The sequence below is a fragment of the Quercus lobata genome, chromosome 11, assembly GCF_001633185.2.
Source record: "Quercus lobata isolate SW786 chromosome 11, ValleyOak3.0 Primary Assembly, whole genome shotgun sequence".
NCBI lineage: Eukaryota > Viridiplantae > Streptophyta > Magnoliopsida > Fagales > Fagaceae > Quercus > Quercus lobata.
The window spans coordinates 23,113,065-23,127,138 of NC_044914.1; positions in this window are offsets into that span (position 1 = coordinate 23,113,065).

Genomic DNA, 14,074 nt, shown 5'->3' on the forward strand with positions numbered 1-14,074 from the left:
GTGTTGTGTCACAATCTTGATGTGATGCATATTGAAAAGAATGTAGTCGATAATATAATCGGCACATTGTTAAACTTAGATGGCAAGACAAAGGATAACTTGAAGAAACGTCAAGACTTAAAGGATATGGGTATAAAAAGTGAACCTCACTTGGAAAAGGTTGGGAATGATCAAACATGTATGCCACATGCCTGCTACCATATGAATGCTAGTGAAAAGAATGGTTTTCTGCAAGTTTTGAAGGATGTAAGAGTGCTATATGGATATTTTTCAAACATCTCACGTTGCGTTAAACTCAAAGAACGTAAGATTAGTGGGATGAGGAGCCATGATAATCACATCTTAATGCAACAACTTTTTCCGATAGCAATACACGGATCTTTGCCCCCTAAAATGAGTAGGCATTTAATTGACTTATCTTATTTCTTTAGGGAGATATGTTCCAAAGTACTGAATATGGAGGAACTTGGGGCTCTTGAGAAGAGAATTGCATTGACATTGTGTAAATTGGAAAGGATATTCCCTTCCTCTTTCTTTACAGTGATGGTACATCTAGTCGTGCATTTAGCTAGCGAAGCCAAAATTGGTGGCCCAATTCATTATCGTTGGATGTATCCTATAGAGAGGTAACACATATGGTAACTTGGTCTATTTGGTTTTGTTTAACTTATCAATTTCCCATTGTTGATCTTGGGTTTTCTAACAGGTACTTGTCAAGACTTAAGTCTTACGTGCATAATAAAACTTATCTAGAAGGCTCAATTGCAAAAGGGTATATAGCAGAGGAATGCTTAGCATTCTACTCACGCTATTTAAAATCTGTTGAAACTGCATTCAATCGGCCTGTAAGGAATGTCGAGGAATCCATGGGTGCGGTAGTGAGTATTACATTAGATTCAAATTCATGGATCCAAGCACATTGTTATGTGCTATTCAATTGTGAAGAAATCACCCCATTTCACGAGTAAGTAATATGTCATTGCGTATCCTTTCATGACATTCAAATACAATATTCTAACTTAACACTAACACGTTTGTCTACATAGGGTACACATAGCGGAGATCAAGGTTGATTTACCTTTTCATGTAACCGATAATGTTTTTCAAAAGCAGCACATGGAGAAATTCTGCAGCTAGTTAAGGAACTATATAAGTAAAGCATATATTTAAAACTTTATTATCTATATATAAAACTTGGTTGTAACATTTTAGATAGCATACTTATAAAAAACATCATTGTCTATAATAAGTGATGTCAATGGATGCATTTGAGAAAAAGAAACTCTCTGATAAAGTCATATAGCTTGCTCGATATCCAGATAATGAAGCAAAACAGTTCAAGCATTATGTTATAAATGGTTTGAAGTTTTACACCTAAGATTTTGAGGCAACTAGGAAAACTCAAAACAATGGAGTTTGTGTTGTTATTGAAGGTGGTGCTACTTATTATGGTGTACTAATCGATATTATTGAGTTGAACTACTCTAACGAGTATCGATATGTACTATTCAAATGTCAATGGGTTAACGTTATTAGTGGGAAAGGATGCAAAAAAGATGAGTTTGGATTTCCCCTTGTCAATGTTTCACGATTGATACACATAGGTGATCGATTAATTGACGAGCTTTATGTATTAGCATCTCAAGCTTTACAAGTGTTTTATATGGAAGATGTGAGACATAAAGATTGGGCGGTGGTGGTCAAAACAAAACCTAAGGAGGTGTTTGATGTTGGTCTTAATGCTTCACATGATAATGATGATGATGATGATGAAGTGGGTACCTATCTTGAGAATGTCCCTTATAATATAACTATTAATGATACATGTGATGATGCAAATGACAGTCATGCTTGGGCTCAAGTTAATGAAGAAGGAACCATTTATGATACACCGTTGATCATTGAGAATGAATTGCTTGAACAAGACTTTATCGATGATGAAGAGCTTAATGATGATGTTTATGAGTCTAATGATGATGACTCCAATGATGATGAGTCTAGTGATGATGAGTGTAGTTAATACTTTTGTTATCACTCATTATATTTTTCCTTAATGATTAGAGTTTCAAAACCTCTCTCTGGTTAGTTTCTTCTCCTTAAAATTATATGTCAATGTTTGTGTGTTTTTTCTTAAAGAATTGCTAAGATTTAGCTTCCAAAAAGATTGCAATTACTAACTTATTATCAAAACTTCAGGTTGGAGTGGGCATCTAGTATGTGGGAAATGTTATCATTTTATAATAAAGTCATGCATGTGCTGTAGAGATGTCTTGCATTTGTCAGAATCCAAGTGAGGACCATAACTTTTTCTCCTCTATTTGCCTTTTCTTTTTTTTTCTTTTTTTGTATAATTGAAATGTGTAGTAGCTCTTATATGGGTGTCAGTATGCTATAATCTAGCTTAAGTTATAGAAACTTAAGTTTGTTTGCAAGATTTAGTTGCAAGATTTAGTTGTGCATATGTATATAGAAACATCTATTAGGCATATAGCTTGTCATTGATGCTTATTTCTTAGAATTGAAATTCGGTTTTTTTAGTATTATGTATATAGAAACATCTATTAGGCATATAGCTTGTCATTGCTGTTATAATTTTTTTTTTTTTGCTGTTGAGCCAACATGTTCAAGCTTTATGTTTCTTTTCCCTTTTAATTACTAAGCTTTTATTTGGACTATGTAGTTCTGCCAAAGGGTATAATTTTGATTTTCTTTCTGGTTGATGGTTTCAGATGCTCGTTGGAGATGTGACAATTACAAAAGATGGTTCTACAACACTGAAAAGTTGCTATAATTTTTTTATGGCTTTTTGTGTACAAAGAACTACATTTGAACAACCGCATTTTTTGGAAATGTTGAAGGATTTGTTTAAATACTTTGAAACTATTGATTGTGGTATTAGCTTGGAACTTTGATGATAGTTATAGATAATGTTATATATTTGACAATATATTTCTTTGTTAATATAATGTTAGTTTGGAGACATTTGTGGTGTTATCTAGTTACATTTGTGGTATTGTCTTAGTGGAGCTAAAATTATTACAGGTTATTTGTAATAAAAATGTGGTTTTAAAACCCAAGAGGAAAAAAAAAAATTAACCTATAGCAACAGGCAAAAACCGCCGCTGAAAGATTAAAATTATGAAATAATTGAAGACCTATAGCAGTGTTTATAGCCTGCCACTAAAGCCTCACACATATAGCAGCGAGCATAACCACTGCTAAAAGATGCATAGAGTCTGCTATTTAATAAGCCTTATAGCAGCACTTATTGCCCGCTGCTAAAAGGTCACTTGACCTGAATGGTAACCTCATATGGCGATGGTTTTCAACCCACCGCAATAGACCAAAAGCGACGCTAAATGGCCGATCTATTGCAGCGCTTTTTGTTACCGCCGCAATAGATCTATAGCAACACCGCAACAGTGGCGGGTAGAACCACCACAATAGCACCCGCCACTAAAGGTCAAATGGACCTTCAGCGGCAGTTTTGGCCCGCCATAATAGTACGGTTTTTTTGTAGTGACAATAATATTTTTTTAACCCAAAATTTTGTAATAATTTGTTGTGATTTAACACAATTGTAATTTTAAATTAGTAATTTTCTTTACATGATGGACATGTATCCCACTAACTTCCTTTTGTTTTTATTTTATTTTTTTTCTTCACTTTTTTCTCAGGCACCCACATTTCTTTCCCATTCCCATCAAATATATTTTCTTTTCCTCCACTCACCATCTTGTCTCTTCTTCAGCTCTTCTTCTTCACCTAAAACTAAAAGATAGTTGACAAGAAGAAAGAGATATATTACACACAAAATGAGAGAAGAAGAAGCCACATCAATAAAGGAAGAAGCTTATGGTAGAAGAAGAAGAAGCCTGTAGCAACAGTGGGTTTATGAGTTTATGTTGGAATTGAAAATTGCACATTTGATTTAGAATTTTGCAATCTAATTGGTAGGTTAGAATTTGGAGGAAAGGAAAAGAAAGAAGAATTTGAGGAAGAGAAGAGAGAAACCAGAGAGAGGAGAGAGATTGAGAGCTGCAACGGTAATAAAATAGAAAAAGGAAAAGAAATTATTTAAATATTCTTCATTAGTGTGAACGCATAATTTTTTTTTTTTTTTTTTTTACTACAGTGGTTGTGAACTCTAGCTAAGAAGCTAAAATATATACATTTAGCTCCATCAATGTGCTCCCATTTTTGTAGTTGGTGGTGCTAAAAATAGCAATTTAGCTTTTTAGCACCACCAATACTAATGCTCTAATGCACAGCTGGTTTTCAGCTTTTTTTCAATGAAATTCTTGATTATCCAAAAAAATATATAAAAAATAAAATAAAATAAAAAAGTCAAGAATGTAACCCGAAATCTGCACTGAAGGGAAAGGCAAATTGAAAGTGGAAGATAGATTGAGAAATAATAATAATAACAACTACAACAAGAGGAAAATATCGAAGAAAAATAATAGTAACAACAACAACACTGACCACATACACATGTGACATTTTTGGTGAGAAGCTGAAGTGCTTACCAATTGATTGAATGTCGAAAAACATCAAAATGAAGGCACAAGCTCGATTGGAGAGAGACTGCAGGTGGGGTTCATGCAATTCTGGGTTGAGAATAAGCTGAACATTTGAGATTTTTAATGCCATCACTTTAGAGCTAGGCTTCACAGAGATTGACCTAGGGGGAGATACATTGTGCAAGGATGGACTCAGGATTTCTAGTTAGGAGGGGGCCAGAGTATAAGTAAAAAAAATCATGAAATTTCAAATAAGCATCTATTTAGTATTAACAAACTATTAATAAAGATAAATACAAAAAATCATTATTTCATAATATATTATAATGTAATCATCTACTAACAAAGACAAAGACACAATACACCATTGTTTCTTACTACATTAGAGCATCTGCAAAAAACTCTGTTTATTTTAGCATAATAACCTGCTTTTTTTTTATATACTCGCTTTTCAAAATACCTCACATCAAATTATTTATTTTGCACCACATTTCATTAGAATACTATTCACTAAATAATTTCTAAAACATTCATTTGCATAACAACAGGTAATTGTGTAAATTTTCCCAATCGACCCAAAATACGCTCATATCAGTGTATATATCATTGTACAAAAATCTGTATGCTATAGTAATTGTGTAAATCTGTAAAAAAAAATACATTTATGCTACAGTAATTGTGTAAATTTACACAGTCACTGTAGCACAAATGTATTTTTGCACAATGATATACATAGACTAATGTGTGTGTATTTTGGAGTTGATTGGACAAATTTGGGGTTTTATGTTATTTCATAATTGATGTAAATGCTATGACAATAAAATCAATGTAAAATTGTAAGGGAAGGGGCCCAAAATTTTTAAAAGAGGGGGCCCAAATATAAAATTGTAAAAAATATACCACTCTCTCTCTCTCTCTCTCTCTCTCTCTCTCTCTCTCTCTCTATATATATATATATATATATGTGTGTGTGTGTGTGTGTGTGTGTGTGTATAATTTTTTTTCTCTCTCTTAAGACTAGGGGGTTGGGCTCCCACCTAGTTCCATCCCTAGATTACAAGTAGAGACATAAGATGATGCCACTTTTGAAACCTATTATTAGATGCAAAAACACTAATGAGCATGTGCATATCAAGCCGGAGGGGAATGTCATTGCTCATCAAATAGCAAATATGCCTAGGGCTTCATTTAGTTGGGGGATGGAAAAGTAGGGATATAGAAAATTGTGGAGCGATAAAAAAGATTTTCCTCATTCATGTTTTGTTGGGAGTGGAAAAGTAGAGAGATAAAAAAAAACTTTTTTGTTTGCTTGAAAAAAAAAAAAAAAAAAAAAAGGAGAGTGAAGATAGAAAATAGAGTTTTTTTTTTTTTTTTGAGGGGGGTAGAAAATAGAGTTGGTATAAATTACTCTCATGCTCTCTTATTTTATTTAAAAAATATATTTTATAAATTAAGGAAAAAAATTATTGTTAGAATAAAAAAGAGAAAAAGAAAAGTAAAAAAGAATCAACACACATAGTTTTAGGGGGGAGGGGGGAGGGGGGTGGGATAGATGGGTAATTTCTAACAAACCCCCTCTCCTCCCCATTTTCTCTCCAATTTGGAAAGCTGAATTTTGACAAGCCAAGGAGAAAACACCCTAGTCCCAAAATCCCCCTATTTTCTCCTCTCTTTTCCATCCTCACAGATCACCAAACACTACCTAAGTCTTTAAGCCAAGAGATAGTTTGGATCAATGGAAGATGAGCCTAGTTTCAATGTTTCATAGTGGAATCAATGAGGAATGATAGAACCACCTGTAACATTTGATATTTGGAATGAAAAATATAATCTTTTCCTTTAAAATAATGTCAAATAAGAACAATAAGTGAGGAAGAATTTGTATCGATTTGTTCTTCAAAGTAAACATTACAAATATCTCATTGTTTAGGTGAATAATTATAATTAACCCTTTTATTTTTATGTTTAATGTATGAAAAGAGAAGATGTCTGTGAAAATTTTATTTTCTACAACTTAATCCATTTTTAATATGATTTCATGGCTGATCAAAATCAGCAAATTAATCTTGAATTTAAAATTTTAATCATAGAATTTTGTAGTTTGAATTGCAAATTACAAATATCTCCATGAGTTTTAGTAGAATAATCTCTTTATATGACTGGAATAGGATTCCTCGTGTCTCCTTTTCCTAAATCTCAAAAATTCACCTAAAATTTACTTAGCATTACCTCTATAAAAAATTTAGAAATGAGTAAATACCAGTTAGTTTAACAAGTAAAATATCTCGTTCTTATAAAAATAAATTAAAATAAAAAGTAAAAACTCTTGGTGTCAAATAAGGGGACTTGGATATAAATTCCACCTAAACTAAAAACTAATTGATGTCTTGATCTTATAATAAAAGGCAATCATCACGGAGCAAATGCCAAAAATACAAATCTTATTGCATCTATATTAAAAAAAAATTAAAAAAGGACAAGTAAATAAAATCATAAAGTCTTTGATATAGAACTATTTATTGTCCGTTTGTTTCGGCATAAAATGATTTTTGTCAAAAAATGTTTTCAATTGCAAACATTCTCAACGAAAACTTTTTTTTTCAATGATTGTAATGGTATTAAGAACAATTGTCCTGGACTTATTGATAGGAGTCATCTTGTTGGAAAGAGCAGTAGCATCAACTACTACTTGGTTTGACTTCTTAAAACTGAATGATGATTCCTTTGAAACAAATGAAACCCGGGGTTGATTTGAAACAAAGTAGTATTTCTTTGGCCTCTAATAGTAATAGTGGTGTTGATGCTACTATTTATCTTGGTAAATTATAGCTTAGTACTTTCACCTGCATAAGATGAAAAAATGACATCAACTATGATTTAATTAATTGACATTATTAAACGCAAAAGTAGTTAAAAATAGTTATAAGGTATAATTTACCAAGAGAAATAGTTGTCTTGAGAAAATCTGGTATTAGAAAAGTGCTAACTAGGTTGGTAATCGGAACTATGGTGCAGTTTGTCTAGGCATCTTTCTCTTGTCAATAGGCGCATCATTTGACTGATGCAACTGTACCAGCTAACTAGAGAACGAATTGAATTAAAGTAGATGTAAACTAGAGTCTCATTGCTAGGCAACCAAAGTGAAAGTTCAATAAGTGTATAAAACACCTTGAACGTTTAGACCCTCAATTTACAAATTACCAATTCAAGCTTAATATCAAACAATTAATGTGTGAAAAATGAACATAAGCTTAATACATAATTGATAAACAATCTAAACCAAATAAAATCACATCCACAACAGAAATTAAATGGAAAATATTAAGGGAAGAGAGATGCAAACACAAGGACAACATTCGATGTGTTATCGAAGAGGAAACCGAAACCCTCGGCGTAAAACCTCTCCGCCGCCCTCCAAGCGGTAAACAATCCACTAAATAATGTAGTTGGGATACATGAACAGTAGAAGACCCTCCAAGCCTAATCTACCCAATGTACCTAAGCCCTCCAAGCTCCTATTCCAACGAGGTTACGTCGAACCTATTTCTTCTTTAACTTGCCGGATTCCGCTACTTGACCATAGCATCTACCAATATGAAATTGGTCTCTTCTTAATTGCTTCCCAAACACCAAATGGCCTCCTCACAGATATGGGTATGATGAGAAAAGATTTTGGTAATGTACCTCTCAAGGATTTGACAATGGAGAGGAAGAGAGTAGAGGAAGTTGAAGAGTCTCTATGTGAAGATTGTGGATGAATCAATCTTGTTTTTCTCTAGGGTTTCTCTCTCAAAATTCTCTGAATATCGTGGGTATAAGGGTATATATATAATAGGGTGAGAAGGAATGTGAAAAGTCAATTTTTCCCAAACAGGGTGTTTTGGCAACCTGACCTCGCGACTGGGTTGAGTCGCGAGTTCAAGCCGCGAGCTAATGGTTTGGCCAGCCTGGGACTTTTGTCCTCTAGTGCAATAGCTGGCGTGACTCTTCAGCTTCTGGCATGCTTGGCACGTGTGTAACTTCTGGCGGCTTGCAAGCCGCGAGCCACCCGCGAGATCCAGTCGCGAGTCCCTGCTTCTTTTCACACTCTCTCACACACTACCCTTACATGATTCCCACCTAAATGCAGGGTTACTAATTGCTAAAATACAAGCAAATTTGGCACGGAATAAAACCAACAAGATGGTTGATAAAATTCAACCTTAGACAAAGAAATATCAGTTATCTGTTGGAAGTTGTCTAAAATCTTGTAACCATAACCCATAAAGACATTTTGTGGTACAATAGTTTCCAGGCTTCTAACTTTGTTTGGATTAAAGGCAAAAACACCTTCCATATAGTAGAAAAGGCAAAGTCTGCAAAAAGTATTACCTATTTTCTCTTCCTTTCTTAACTTAGTTTACACGAGAGCTTCCACTAACATTTCAAAACATCCTAGTATAATGCAAGTGATGGTTTTGTATATATATTGTTTGGACCTGATAAATAAACAAATTGTTAATGGTTCACGCTTGCATCAAATTGTATCCACTTGAAGTGGCCAAAATTATATTGTGTAACTTGCAGATGCTTGCCAGTGGAAATGGGATTGGGGAATACAAGAAAAAGCTTGAATTACTATTGATACAATCTGATCACATCCCATCTTCCAAGTCAATAAGCACAACTAATGAACAGAAGAAGAACATACTTGACTCTTATATTAGCATAACACTATATCTAAAAGGGAACTACAAAAGTACTTGGTAAATATCATACCTCAAATTTTGTAACTTGAGGATTGAAATGCCATATTCAAACAAAAAGTTTGAAGGCAGAATACCAAAAAATAAACTGTACCAAGTCAAGTACATGATAAGTGGAAAAATGAGATGAAAAAAAATTGTAACTAAGAAATCTAAAGCTTAACAAGGGCCAAGCAGGGTCTTTGGTTGACTCTGAAGGACCAAGGCTGTAATAGTGGCGGAGCCACACACAAAGGTGGGGGGCCAAGGTCCCCCAAAATTTTAAAAAATTAATTTATAGTATGTATATTATTTACATTTTAAAAAATGTAGCATGTAAAAATTGAAGTTGGCCCTCCCAAATTTTGAGTTATTTCAATGGTGCTCTTAAAAGAAAAAGAAATTATATTAAAATCATATAATTTAAGAGGTTTAACAAATTAAACTATGTAGAAAATGATAAATTTTTATACATGTTTAATAGAAGAAATACATGACTTTTATATACTCATTAAAATTTAGAAAATGATAAATTCTCTTAGTAAATTAATTTATATACATGTGTGTAGAGGTTTGTCTTAACTAATATATTAGCATTATAACTTGGCCCCCCCAAACCAAAATTTCTGGCTCTGCCCCTGGCTGTATGATGTCGGCTGCCTTGAGTCAATTCTTCTTCGCCACTGTTTGCCACCCAGAGCCAAAGATGTAGGAGATGCCGCTATCCAACTTCCACTTCTTCAATATGATGGTTGAATCTGCAAGGCTGGGCTCGATCAAGGGGACTTGCATTCCTTTGCAACTGGTGCTATTTGGTTCTCTTTGCTCTTGGTCCTCCTGCGCGAGAAAGTCAGCCCTCATCTGACCCTTTGGAATGGAAAGCCGAGCAGAGGAAGAGTCCATGTCAGTTAGGGACAACTGCTTCTGGATAACAAGCTTCAAATCCTGACCTTTGAGTTCATCGATTTTGTGTTTGAATTGGATGGACAAGACAGGTGGTGAGTCAGGACCCGCTTGCTGAATGACTCTGGATGTGGGTGTGGGGTTGATCCTCTGCCTCTTGGGTTTGGGTATGGGAGACTTTTCTTTAGATAGCACTGTTGCAAAGTAGTTAGGAATGGCAACGGGTGTGGCAGAAGAGCTTCCCAAATGATGGGGTTTCTTTGGTGGAATGATTTTGAGCCGTGGGACTATCTTGGGTGTCTGGTTCTGGTTCTTCTTGTAGTAGAGAAGCTTTCAATTCCGGACCTGCAGTGGCAGTGGATTGAGAAAACCTCTTCCTTTTGATGTTCAAATTTGGAAATTGGGAATTGGAATGAGGTTTAGAAGAACCAGGATTCGATCTTTTGTGGTGGGCACCCCAGGTGAGTCCGAAACGATATTGGAGCTTCTTCTCTTCCAAAGGAGTGTCATCGTTTTCTGTGACCAGTGACAGTGGCAGTGGCAAAGGAGTTTGATCTGATGTGTTGGCGAGGCAGTGAAATAGAATGAGTTTCATCAAAACCCTTTGACTGGGCAAGTCCATTGCATCTTTTCCCCTCTCTTGCATGAAATCTTTAAGCAGTACATCCAAATCGAATGACCCAACATCAAAAAGTAATCTCTTAGGAGATGAATGAGAGTCGGAACAAGTCTCCATCATTGTAAGATCAAATGATTCTCTTCTCTGTGAGTTTCAGAGATAGAAACACAATAAAGAAAGCAAAACAAAAAACAGAGAGAGAGAGAGAGAGAAGGGTTTCCTGTTGGAGAGGAGAATGGTAAGTAATTCAAGAAATTGTAATAGTAAGTCTTTCTCTGAGTCTGAGAATGAAGGTTTTATAATTCAAAAAACCCAAATCCTAAAAATAACTAACGACTAGTTGAGAGTTGGGATTGCTTTGCATTTGAGTCAGCCTCTCGATTGAGAGTTCGGAGAGAACAAAACAGAGAGTGAGTCTGAGAGTCTGAGAGTGAAGGATCTATAATTATACTAACGGCTAGTAGAATTGATAGAACAGAGCAGAACAGAGGGATTTATTATAATTCAAAACCCAAACCAAACCCAATCCATAATTCAAGCCCAACTCTCAAACCCTCCAATCCCCTAACCAAACCTTCAGCCCACTTCAAAATCAACCCAAACCCAACAAATAAAACCAATCAGGCCTCTTCCCATTTTAAAAACAAAACCCATCAATCATTGCACTTTTCAAAATTATATTTTCAACTTCAACTTTCACAAAATTACATTTTTAACCCCAAATCTCTTCACCGTTTACATTTCGACCCCTAATTTTTCAAAAAATTAAACTTTGATCCCTTGACTTTTAAGAAATTTACATCTTTGACCCCCAAACTTTGTAAATAGCATTTTTTTACCCCAAAACTTTCATGAAATCATAAAATGACCCCTAAAATTTCAAAAATTGCACAAATGCCCTTAAAGTCACAAAAATGAAAAATCCCTTTTCAATCTCTTTTTGTGACAAAATAAAATTTTTCATTTGGAAATAATAAAATTGCTAAATGATTTTGTTATTAGACTTTATAGGAATTTAACATTTGTATTCTTGTTATTTTTTTGTGTCCTTTTGCATGAGATAAAATACTTTGGGAAAAAGAATTGCAAGATTGCATTTGTTAGCACTTAGGCTATGCTGTTGAGTGAAGTAAGTTTTACTTATTCATCTGCAGTTTACCTTCCTAATCAATGCCATGTGAGCACATGCTTAGCCATGTCTTTTTTATCTTGCCTTTTGGAAAAAGTTACATATCTATGCATTTTGCATATATCTACATGCTCACATGTTATCTAGGATAAATCACATGTCATCCAGGATAGATCACATGTCATCTTAGGATAGGTTTGCTTCCTTTTTTTGCACATACACATGCATAACATCCATTCTTTTTAAAACCGAACGACAAGTATTTTAGTTGTCATTTCAATGTTGAGATTTAAGATTAAATTCAAAACAAGTTACTATCACTTTGGATAGATGTTATGGGGTGTCAAACAAACTATTTCATTCATGAAGAAGTATAGGGAAAAAAAGATGTTATCGTGATTAAGGTTTCCACAAGTTGGGTTCAATCGGATTGCTCAGCAACCTGCACTGAACCCAAATTTATTAGGTTTTAAAAACTAAGACCCACTGCCAATCATTAGAACACAAATTGCCAATCAAAAAGCCATCTAATTTTCAATTGTTAAATTGGTTGAATTTGTCATCCTCGTTGTTGATGGTAGGTCATTGTGGAGATTTTGAGAACTTTGTCAAATCTGAAATCTGGTGGATATCTCACTAGATCCAATAGCAATCGCATCAGATCATCAAAACTATATTTGGTTGGAATCTTGTCAAATCTTCACTAGATTTGGCACTTTAATTATGGTGGAGTGTAACAACATGTTGGAGAAGAACGAACTAAAGTAGTATATGTCAGGTTGGTCAAAGTAAAAAATCTAGGAGGGCAGAACCACCACTCAAACCAATCTTGATCGGTTTGGACAATCTACACCCTTCGTTGACTACCACATCAGTTAGATCAAGCGGTTCTAGGTTTGAATGACTTTGGATTAGGTAGTTTGTCATGTCTAAGTCTGACATGGACAACCCTAATCATGATGAACTATGAATTTGTATCAATTTTTTTGTTTGTGTTTAGTCAATTTATTGCAACCAATTGCAACTTACGAAATTTGCATTTTTTTTATGGACTTCAACTAGTTTTGTTGGCCCATGGGTCACATGTTTTGTATATGACTAACTTTTTCGGTCAAGAGAACTCCAATATATATGACAGGATGGAGCTAGTATCTCACGCGCCTGATGCATAAGAGATTTTTCCAGCAGGATGGACATTGCAGCAATTCATTCAAATTAGGGGATTAATTGACCAATCAAAAATTCTAGGAGGAACATTGTAATTCGGATGAAAGGTTATGGGGAAAAAGAATTTACCATAAAATTAATCTGGAAGATGCAATAGTATGCTATAACTAAATATTCTCATGGGAGGAGAAAATTAAACTGGAGGCTTTCAGATTACTGTTGCTAAGTAAAGATCTCATCTCCACCAGCTTCGTGTGGATAAATAGGGGGCTAAATGCGCGTGTTGTGGGCGTTTATTGTGTCTATTTTCTCCAAGAATTTCTCAAACTGAGGAAGGGTAATATATTTTGTAGTCTTTTGTTTTAATAAGAATATACTTTTTTTTTCCACGGAACACAGCCCTTCCACTCATGCAAGTCTGACGAGTTTGAAGGGATTATAGTGCATAGAAAAAACCATTCTTCTGTGCAACTCTTCCAAGAATACTTTGCCCATACAATTGAATTAGTCCATGAACTGACAGATTAGTATACCAACAATTTGCTAGCAGCAACATTTACCCAAAATCACAACATGAGGAGAAAAGAAGTGTAACAGTCCCTTTTGAAACAATCGGGTGGTGGACTACTGGACTCAATAGATTTGAAAGACATGCCGTAAACCCAGAGGCTTTAGTTTCATCCAGCACACTATTGGTCCATGAAGTTTTCAAGGTGTATCATGAATAGGGGATGGAATAATCAAACCAAAAGACACCACTTCCTTATATGTAATTGGGAAAAAAAATAACTGCAACAAAGTGGGTATAGAAAAATTAGGATATCCTCCATCCGGGATAGTAGCTTTTGGCTTTTGCTTGTACCATTAATTTTACCGTCGTGAGCAAAGGAAGCAAGTTGTTATCCCTAAGAACTGTATTTACTAACTGTGATGTGAACCATTTGACTATGTTTTGGCAATATTAGAATTTTTAATCTAGATGGGTAACTTAATTTTGCTTCAGTTAAAT